The following is a 10,090-nucleotide window of genomic DNA, read 5'->3' as shown; positions in this document are numbered from 1 at the left end:
ACGGTGACTGGACGACTGCAAGACAACCCTCTTTCTGAGTTTGGGAACAGAGAAGAGCTTTGTGCAGTGAAGAAAAGAGGATTTGACGGTACCACCGGTGGAACCAACGTCATGAGTGTCCATGGTGGAGGGCAAGATAGGAGAAGAGAGAGGTGAGAGTAGAGAGGTGGCCATGGCGGTTTCACTCTCTGCAGTTCGCACTCTCTGCTTTCGGTGGAGGGCAAGATAGGAGAAGATAGGTCTTGAGGCTGAGGATTGGTGATCCTGTGTGGCTCAGCATCGTGTCATTTTTTTATGGGTTTGGCCCACCAGATTAGGCCTAGCCCAAGTTCAATTCATGAAAGCCTAGTGCGGTCCATGTATTTTCTATATAAAAAAATAAAAATAATAATAATTTCTTGAAAAATATATTAAGAAAAATAACATTTTCATGCATGATTTTTTATAAAAATATAAAAAAATCGAATATAATTAAAATTAATTATATATAAAAAAATTAAATTAAAATTTGTTTAAAGAATCATATAAGAATAATGTATTAATATTACCTTGGAAGGAGATTGATAATTTAAGTAATTGCTTAAAATAATAATTATGTTGATTTATTAATCTAAATTGATAATTTTGTTTTATTTATGCACCCCCGTCTATAGATCTTACCTCTAAAGGTCATATTGATTATAGTTGACTTCAAGTTGATTTCGAGACTGATATATTTACTTTTATTAGCATTATCATAAATAACTTTGAGCAAATATTTTTATAACTATTTAAATAATGTTAAATGTGATACAATTTTATTTTATTAATTTTTTGAGCTTATTTAATTGTATATATTGTTTTGATGATTTACATAATATTTTTATAATTTTTTGAATTTTCTAATTAGCTTATTTTACGTATCGTCCGATACCAAACCGATACACCGAGACCGATACGCCTCAGGACCCTCCAAGTCAGTGACCAATACCGCAACTTTGAACCATGATGGACACCAAAACTAAAGGAAAACAACAATAATATAGCAACAAAAGAAACATATTATAAACACAAATCATTAATCCATTAAATGAAGCTTCATCTCATGGTATATCAGTGAGCTTACAGGCTAGGTGAGAGAGACCATAAATTCTAAGAAAAAAAATGATAATAATAAAAAGATGATCTTAAGCATCACACAACAAAACTAGACCAAATCTGTATTGTTTATCTAGCATAAATAAAGAAAAAGAGTTGGAAAAAATGGCAACGAACTTGCAAATGTCTCAGACATTAATAAACAACATATGGCCATCTGCTACTCATACCTCAAATTGAAAAATAAACATCCAAGAACAGCATGCAATGAATAAGGAATAGGGTAAAAACGAAAATAAATAAGAAATCTGCAATAGTCATACCTCAAGGTGTTCCTCTTATTCTAATCTTCTATTTGGCTTCTTCTTTGTTTTACTTCTCAAAACCCACTTTACCGGAACCTCTTTTTCTCCCTAGAAAATAAAAAAATCTCTTCCCCATGCTAGTCCTTTCTTCCTTCCTATGTTGTCTTTCTCTCTGCCTTTCTCCCACTTTCGTCTCCTGTCCAGCTCTCTCTCTCTCTATCAAAACCCATTTTTTTTCTTTTTCTTCTTTTCAATATTTCTATCAGGATTTCTCCACCTTCTTTTTCTCTCTCTCTCTTTCTCCAAAAATCATAACATCTCAACCTTTCTGAAAAATTCCTCCAAAATCGCCTCCCCTCTCTTTTTGTTTTCCCCATGCCCCTTATATCAAAATCTTTTTTCTTAAAAAATAGCCCCTCATATGGTTTGTTTCAAAACCCTCCTCTTTTCCTATGCAAAAAGCCTTCAAAACTCCCACCTCGACTCTTTCAAATTCTGGAAAATCACACCTCCTGATGCCCACATGCCCTAGCCCATTCCTCTTACTTGTTGCATGGGTGTCCATAACATGGTCTTCACTTATATCCTAATTTCCAATAAAACATCAGTTATGCCTTGTTGACTGCATGCACATAGAGAGGATTATATGCACCCAAATGGCCATGCATGACCACTTAAAGATGGGACCTTGAGAAACTTAGACTATTGGTAAGGCCTAGTTGAGGTGAAGTTCAAACAGTGAATCCAAGTTGCACTTTGACCTACTTAAATTCGTAGGGCAATATCCCAACACTAATGGGAGTTGCATGGTTGCCATCTGATTAAACACTTAAACCTTTATTGTACTTAGTGTGGCTAGATACTAATGCATGGGCAGTTGAAGCTCAAATTATAGCAACATCTTCACTTGTTAAAACTGCCGCTTTTTCTAAAATTTTATTTGCATTGTACTTCTTCACTTGTTAAAACTGCCGCTTTTTCTAAAATTTTATTTGCATTGTACTTCTTGCATGTTTTGACAAAATTTTCTGAGAATGACCACGTGCTTGCCAAGGACATTTTCTGGAAAGTACATGCCAGTCCTCAATCTTTAATATATACTAGTCAAATCCCATGCAAAATAAAATAAGTATGAAAGTAAGAATAAGGCAAACTAAAAAACACTAAACATCAAAATTATGCGATAAAAAAATTAGTTAATCAATCACACGTATATTTAAAATCAATCATTAATCATGCACATGCAAAAGAAATCAGAGTGCAAATCTCATGTCAAAATAATAATAATAATAATAATAAATGAGATAAAAAGAAAGTAAATGAAACAAGCACAAATATTTACAACCAAATGGGAGAGAAATAGAAGATTGAAAATTCATCTTGTACATCTAAATATAAAAACTCACTTCTTGTAGTTGAAGATCCAAAATCAGGCCAAAGCTCACTTATACTCAAAACCCAGAAATCAAACTCAAAAACTAACTTAAGTGAATTAGGCTTATAGAAGCATTCAAGTGGGACCTATCCTATAAAAAAATAAAAATAAATAAAAAAATCCGAATGAGACCTAATCTTAGCTCGAAAAGCCAAGGAATGACCATGAATCAAGAAGTATAGGAAGGCACCCAGTGTCACATGTACTAAGAGGACAAAATTGAGGGTCTACATTAGGACATGCGTTTTCTCTAGAGAAGGTCAAATACTCTCTTCACGTTACCAATAGACTTCAAAGAGTAGAGATATACTTTAACTTGATGATGTGTGATGGATTGTACTCTTTGATGCTTGATTTGGAAATGCTTACACTAGGGCATAGACCATTCATCGGTGATAGATTTTGTGAGATGACATTTTATGCCAAACACATATTTTCCAAAGATTATCTTACACTGAGGGCTTACCCATTTGAAGAGGATGTATTCATATTGGGACATAGACACCTTGCTGATTTTGACATTAAGACTTGACCTTTTGTTTATGATTTTTATTTTTGATGGATTAAAGAGCTATTGACACATTGGGTTTAGTCTTCTCAGCATACCTGGTTTGATTTGGATATTCACTTACCTTTGTTACACACCTAGAATTTTCACCTTTTACACCATTATACTTGCGTCCATCTTGTTAGAGCCTTACATATTTTTTTTTAGCCTACCCATTTCATCATTTTATAGGACTTTATCCCATTCTCTTGATCGGAAAATGATATAAACTAGTCTTAAGCTTTCTGGTCGAGTTTTCACATGCCTTTAGACATTAGGTTCAACATATTCCATGATGGCAAGGCCTGTTAGATTGTTGATGTATTTTGTGATGATATTTTCACGTTGATAGTTGACATGTTGTGTCTCGCTTTGCTTACATTTTAAACTTGGAGTCTTGGTCAACATTTTTTTGTTCAGTTATTTTAGTTTTGCTTTGTCAGCATAGTTTTGATGACATATGGTCTTGTTTAAGCATTTGTTGATTAAGGCTATATAATTTTTTTATTGCATTTTCATTAAGCATATCCTAGAGTGTCTTGTATGGTGACATTCTGTGTCTTATGTTGGTCATTATCTTACACTAAGGCATATCCACTCTTTAAGTCCATCAAATCTTCAGTTGACTTCATAGCTGCTCGACCTGTTTGCCGATACTTGTGAGTCATTACACTGGGGCATACCCCCTTTTTGGGTGCATCATCTCTTGTTGATTTCATGGTTATTCGACCCATTTACCGATCCTGACGAGCTATCACTTGGAGCATTCCCCCTTTCAAAGCTTTTACTGGGGCATACCCCATTTTCATTGAGTTCATTATCTCAGTCACTCTTTCTCTTAAGTCCTTTAGGCATTTAGAGCCACCAATTTGCCTCATAGGCATTTAGAGTTACAATTTTAGGCATTCAGAGCCATTTCTTTCAATTTAGGCATTCAAAGCCACCACTTTTCCCCATAGGCGTTCAAAGCCCCAGTTTTAGGCGTTTAGAGCCATTTCTTTTAGTTCAGGTGTTCAGAGCCACGATTTTAGGTGTTCAGAGCCATTTCTTTTAGTTTAGGCATTCAGAGCCACAGTTTTAGGCATTCAGAGTCATCTCTTCCAACTTAGGCATTTAGAGCTATTTATTTCAATTTAAGCGTTCAAAGTTGCAATTTTAGGTGTTCAAAACCGTAGTTTTAGGCATTCAAATCCATATCTTTTAGTTTAAGCGTTCAAAGCCACAATTTTAGGCATTCAAAGTCATCTATTTCAATTTAGGCATTCAAAGCCACAATTTTAGGTGTTCATATCCATTTCTTTTAGTTTAAGGGTTCAAAGTCATTTATTTTAGTTTAAGCGTTCAGAGTCACCTTCTTTAGTTAGGTGTTCAGAGCCACCTTCTTCAGGTAGGCATTTAGTGCCATCTTCCTCACTTAGGCATTCAGAGCCACCTTTCTTAGTTAGGCGTTCAGAGTTGTTTCCTCATATTAGGCGTTCAGAACCACCTTTCTTCTGTTTAGGCGTTCAGAGCCACCTTCATCAACTTTGGCATTCAAAGCCACTTCCTCATATTAGGCATTCAGAGCCACCTTCATCAGCTTAGGTGTTCAGAGCCACTTTCTTATATTAGGCGTTCAGAGCCACATTTGTCAGTTTAGGCATTCAGAGTTGTAATTTTAAGCGTTCATGGCCACTTTTCATAATTTAGGTGTTCAAAGCCACCACTTTCCTTCATAGGTGTTCAGAGCCATCACCTTTATAGGTGTTCAGAGCCATCACTTTCATAGGCGTTCAGAGCCATTCCCACATAGGTGCTCCCTATAGGCATTTAAAGCCACCTCTTTCTTCAATAAGCATTTAGAGTCATTTTCACCCATAAGTGTTTAGAGCTACCTTCCTTAGTTTAGGCGTTCAAAGCCACTTTCCTTAGTTTAGGCGTTCAGATCCACCTTCTTTAGTTAAGCATTCATAGCCACCTCCTCGTATTAGGCTTTTAGAGTGACTTTCCTCAGTTAGGCGTTCAGAGTCATCTTCCACAATTTAGGCGTTCAGAGCCACTTTCCACAGTTTAGGCATTCATAGCCACCTTCATTAGCTTAGCGTTCAGAGCCACCTTTTTTAATTTAGGCGTTTAGAGCCACCTTCCACAGTTTAGGAATTCAGAGCCACTTTTATCAGCTTAGGCATTCATAACCACCTTGATCAATTAGGCGTTCAAAGCCACTTCCTTTTATTAGGCGTTCAGAGCCACCTTTATCAATTGAGACGTTCAAAGCCGTATTTTTAGGCATTTAAAGCCACCTTTCATAGTTTAGGCATTTAGAGCCACCACTTTCCTTCAGAGGCATTTAGAGCCACCATCACTCTCATATAAGCGTTTAGAGCCATTCCTTCCATAGGTATTCAAAGCCACTATTTTCATAGGCATTCAAAGTTATTTCCTTCATAGGCATTCAAAGCCACCATTTTCATAGGCGTTCAAATTCATTTCCTTCATAGGCATTCAGAGTCATAGGTGTTTAAGGCCATTCCTCCCATAAGCGTTTATAGCCACCATTTTCATAGGCATTCAGAGTCATTTCTCTTATAGGTGTTCAAAGTCATTGACGTTTAGAGTCATCACTTTCATATGCGTTCAAAGCCATAGGCCTTCAGAGCCATTTTTCTTCATAGGCATTCAGAGCCACCATCACTCTCACATTGGCTTTCAAAGTCATCACTTTCATAGGCGTTAAGAGCCATAGGCCTTTAAAGCCATTTCCTCTCATGGGCGTTCAGAGCCACCACTTTCCCTCATAGGCATTTGAAGATTTATGAGAAGTGGATTTTTTTTATTAATTCTCTTACTTTCTATAGAATACAACATGGTATATATATACAAGAGAATGGTGCAATAAGCCACCATAAGGACCGAGACTCAATCTTAACTAATTAGAGAACAAAATCTCCACTAAACAAGGAAAGACATTAAATTAGGAACTAATAACAAAATACCAAAAATGACCTTAACAAACCCTAGAATTCCTCACTAACTTTAAGCTAGAATTCCACACTCCCCCTTAAGCTGGGGCATAGATATTGTACATGCACAGTTTATGACTCGGTTCTTCAAAGTTAGTTCTTGAAAGAGCTTTAGTGAGTATGTCTGTCGTTTAGGATCTTGTAGGAGTATAGACCAATTGTACAATTGCCTTCTCAATCTTTTCTAAAATGAAATGTCGATCTATCTCGATGTGTTTCGTCCTATCATGATGTACAAGATTCTTTTCAATGCTTATGGCAGCTTGGTTGTCACATAACATCTTAATAGGCTTCTCAGTAGATATTCCCAGCTCATTCAACAATCTCTGTATCCAGATTCCTTTGCAAATACCAAGAGCCAGAGATCTAAATTCAGCTTCTGCATTACTTCTTAAGACTACAAATTGTTTCTTGCTTTTCCAAGTCATAAGATTTCCCCATACATAGGAACAATATCCAGATGTTGATCGCCTATCTAACACATCACCTGCCCAGTCTACATCTGATAAAACTTCAACATCTCTAGTATCATTCTTTTTGTACAACAGTCCTTTTCTTGGGGTCATCTTCAGATACCTCAAAATTCTATTCACAGCTTCCATGTGTTCTTCTGTTGGGTTGTTCATAAATTGACTCACAACACTAACAAAGAATCCAATGTCAGGTCAAGTATGTGAAAGGTAGATGAGACGTCTTACAAGTCTCTAGTATCTCCCCCTGTCAATTGGTGCATTATTCTTCTCAGTTCTTATTTTCTTGGTTGAGTCCATTGGAGTGTCTACAGGTTTACATCCAAGCATACTTGTCTCTTTTAGTAAGTCTAGAACATATTTACGTTGGGAAACAAATATGCCTTTCTTAGATCTTGTCACCTCCATACCAAGAAAGTATCTAAGATAGTCGAGGTCTTTGATTTCAAATTCTTTGGCTAAGTGCTTCTTCATTCCCAATAATTCCTCTTCATAATCACCTGTTAAGATGATATCATCAACATACACTATGAGGACTGCTATTTTCTTTTCTGAAGAGAATTTCACAAATAGTGTATGATATGCTTGACATTGAGTATATCCTTGCTTTCTAACTGACTTTGCAAACTTGTCAAACCATGCTCGAGGTGATTGTTTGAGTCCATACAGAGATTTCTTAAGTTTGCACACCCTGTTGTTGTTGAAAGAAGTTTCCAACCCCGGTGGTATCTCCATATACACTTCTTCCTCCAAGTTACCATTCAGAGAAGCATTTTTGACATCCAGTTGATGTAATGGCCAATATTGGTTCACTGCAAGAGAAAAAAATAACTCGAATAGTGTTGAGTTTGCCCATTGGAGCAAATGTTTCTCGATAGTCTATTCCATAAGACTGAGTAAAGCCTTTGGCAACAAGGCGAGCTTTCAATCTCTCAATACTTCCATCAGCCTTATGCTTAATGGTAAAAATCCACTTACACCCAACTGGTTTCTTTCCATGAGGAATGTCAGAAATTACCCATGTTTCATTCTTCTCCAAAGCTCTGATTTCTTCGCTAACTGTCTTTCTCCAATTTGGATTCTTGAGAGCCTCCTGAATAGAATTAGGAACCTGCACGCTATCAAGAATTGGAACAAAATCTTGGTCAGAGGCAGACAATCTATCATATGAAATAAATCTGCAGATAGGATGGTTTGTGCAAGTTCTAACACCCTTGCTCAAAGCAGTCAAAATATTTGAATCATCTACAAATGGTACTGGCTTCTCAAGATCAGTAGTTCCCTTACCTGAGTGAATTTGAGTAGTACTTGGACTCGGTTGAGATTCTTGGTTATATGTGAGAGGAGTTGGCTGCTCTATTGTTCTCTTGGGCCTTTTTCTCCTAATGTAGGCACTAAACTCATTATTTGCAGTTTGTGGTGATTTAGAGTAATTATGGACTAGAGTTTGAGGTGAGGTAGTAGGAAGATGACTCTTAGGTTCAGGTTCTGCAAACATTGAAATTTGAACTGGAATTTGATTAATGACTTCTGGTTGTTGACTGACAATTGGCTGAGAAGTAGGAGAAGGTAATGGCAGGGTGTCCCCAAGATCAAGTGTCTCCCAAAACTGAAATGCTTTCATGTTCTCCCATTGCATGTCGGTTTTGTGGTAGTAAGCTTGATGTTCAAAAAATGTCACATCTATAGAGTTGTATACCCTTTTGGTGATGGGAGAATAGCACTTATAACCCTTTTGGTGTGAAGAGTACCCTATAAAGATACATTTGATGGATTTAGGGTCTAATTTGCTACGGTGTTGCTAATGTATATGGACAAAAGTTGAACACCCGAATATTTTTGGATCTAATGAAGAGATGATTTTTGTATGTGGAAAGATCTGGAGAAGAGATTGACAAGGGGTTTTAAATTTAAGAATTCTGGATGGCATTCTATTGATGAGATATGTGGTTGTAAGTACTATCTCCCCCCAAAAATGTTTAGGAATGTGAGTGGAAAACATAAGGGACCTAGCTACCTCTAACAAATGTCGGTTTTTTCTTTCTGCAATCCCATTTTGTTAAGAAGTGTCAACACAAGAACTTAGGTGGACTACTCCTTGACTCATGAGGTAACTACCCAGAACAGACTTGAAGTACTCTTTGGCATTATCAGTTTTTAGAACTTGGAATTTGGTCTGGAATTGAGTTTGGATCATGGAATTGAAATTTTGAAAAATTTGTCCAACTTCATATTTTTCTTTCATCGGGAATACCCAGGTCAATCTAGTGTGATCATCAACAAACGAGACAAACCACCGTGCTCCTATTATATTGTTTTTCCTTGAGGGACCCCACATATCACTATGAATCATGGCAAATGGGTGAGATGGTGTATATGAAAGACTAGAGTAACTACTGCGAGTATGTTTTGCAAGCTGGCAAATTTTACAATTGAAAAATTTTGGACTTTTATTGATGAATAAAGATTTGGAACAATTTTTCAAGATATATAAAATTTGGATGACCCAAACGATAATGCCATAACATGACCTCATTATCTTTATTGACACAAGAATCTAAAATTGACTGACTCTTAAGCGACACACAACTTGCATTTTGAGTTTGTCTTCTTAGAGGAGTATTGCCCTTGAGAAGATAGAGTCCAGAGCATATCTCAGCATTGCCAATCATCCTCCCCGAATCCAGTTCCTAAAATTTACACAAGTTTGAGAAAAAATTTAGCTTCACAATGAAGATCACGAGTTAATTTTCTAATTAAGAGTAAATTACAGTCCAAATTAGAGACATGGAGAAAAGAGTTTAGATTCAAGTCGTTTGTAACCTTGATTGAGCCTGTTCTAGCAACTTTGGATAGAGATCCATCAGCAATCCAAACGGTATATTTCTCTTTACAGGGATTGTACTCATGAAATATGATTTCATCTCCCGTCATGTGATCTGATGCTCCAAAGTCAATAATCCACGGATTTAAGTGTTGTTTATTTAATGCAAAGGCATTTGAAAAATTACCTTTTTGTGCCAACATGCCTATACCAAATGCTAAGTTACTGGATTGAGATAGGGAGTTTTGACTCATGAGTTGTTGAAGCATCTCAAGCTGCTCTTTGGTGAAAGGACTGGCCTTGGTTGAGGTTGGCTTGTCTTCTGAGACAGCAACATTATGGGCACCACTTTCTCTATCATTGAATGGTTTGGATGGCTTTCAATCAGCTGGTTTGCCATGAATCTTCCAACAATTTTCTCTAGAATGTC

Source organism: Vitis riparia, chromosome 7, assembly GCF_004353265.1.
Source record: "Vitis riparia cultivar Riparia Gloire de Montpellier isolate 1030 chromosome 7, EGFV_Vit.rip_1.0, whole genome shotgun sequence".
Lineage (NCBI taxonomy): Eukaryota > Viridiplantae > Streptophyta > Magnoliopsida > Vitales > Vitaceae > Vitis > Vitis riparia.
Note: the sequence above shows the minus strand (reverse complement) of the source record.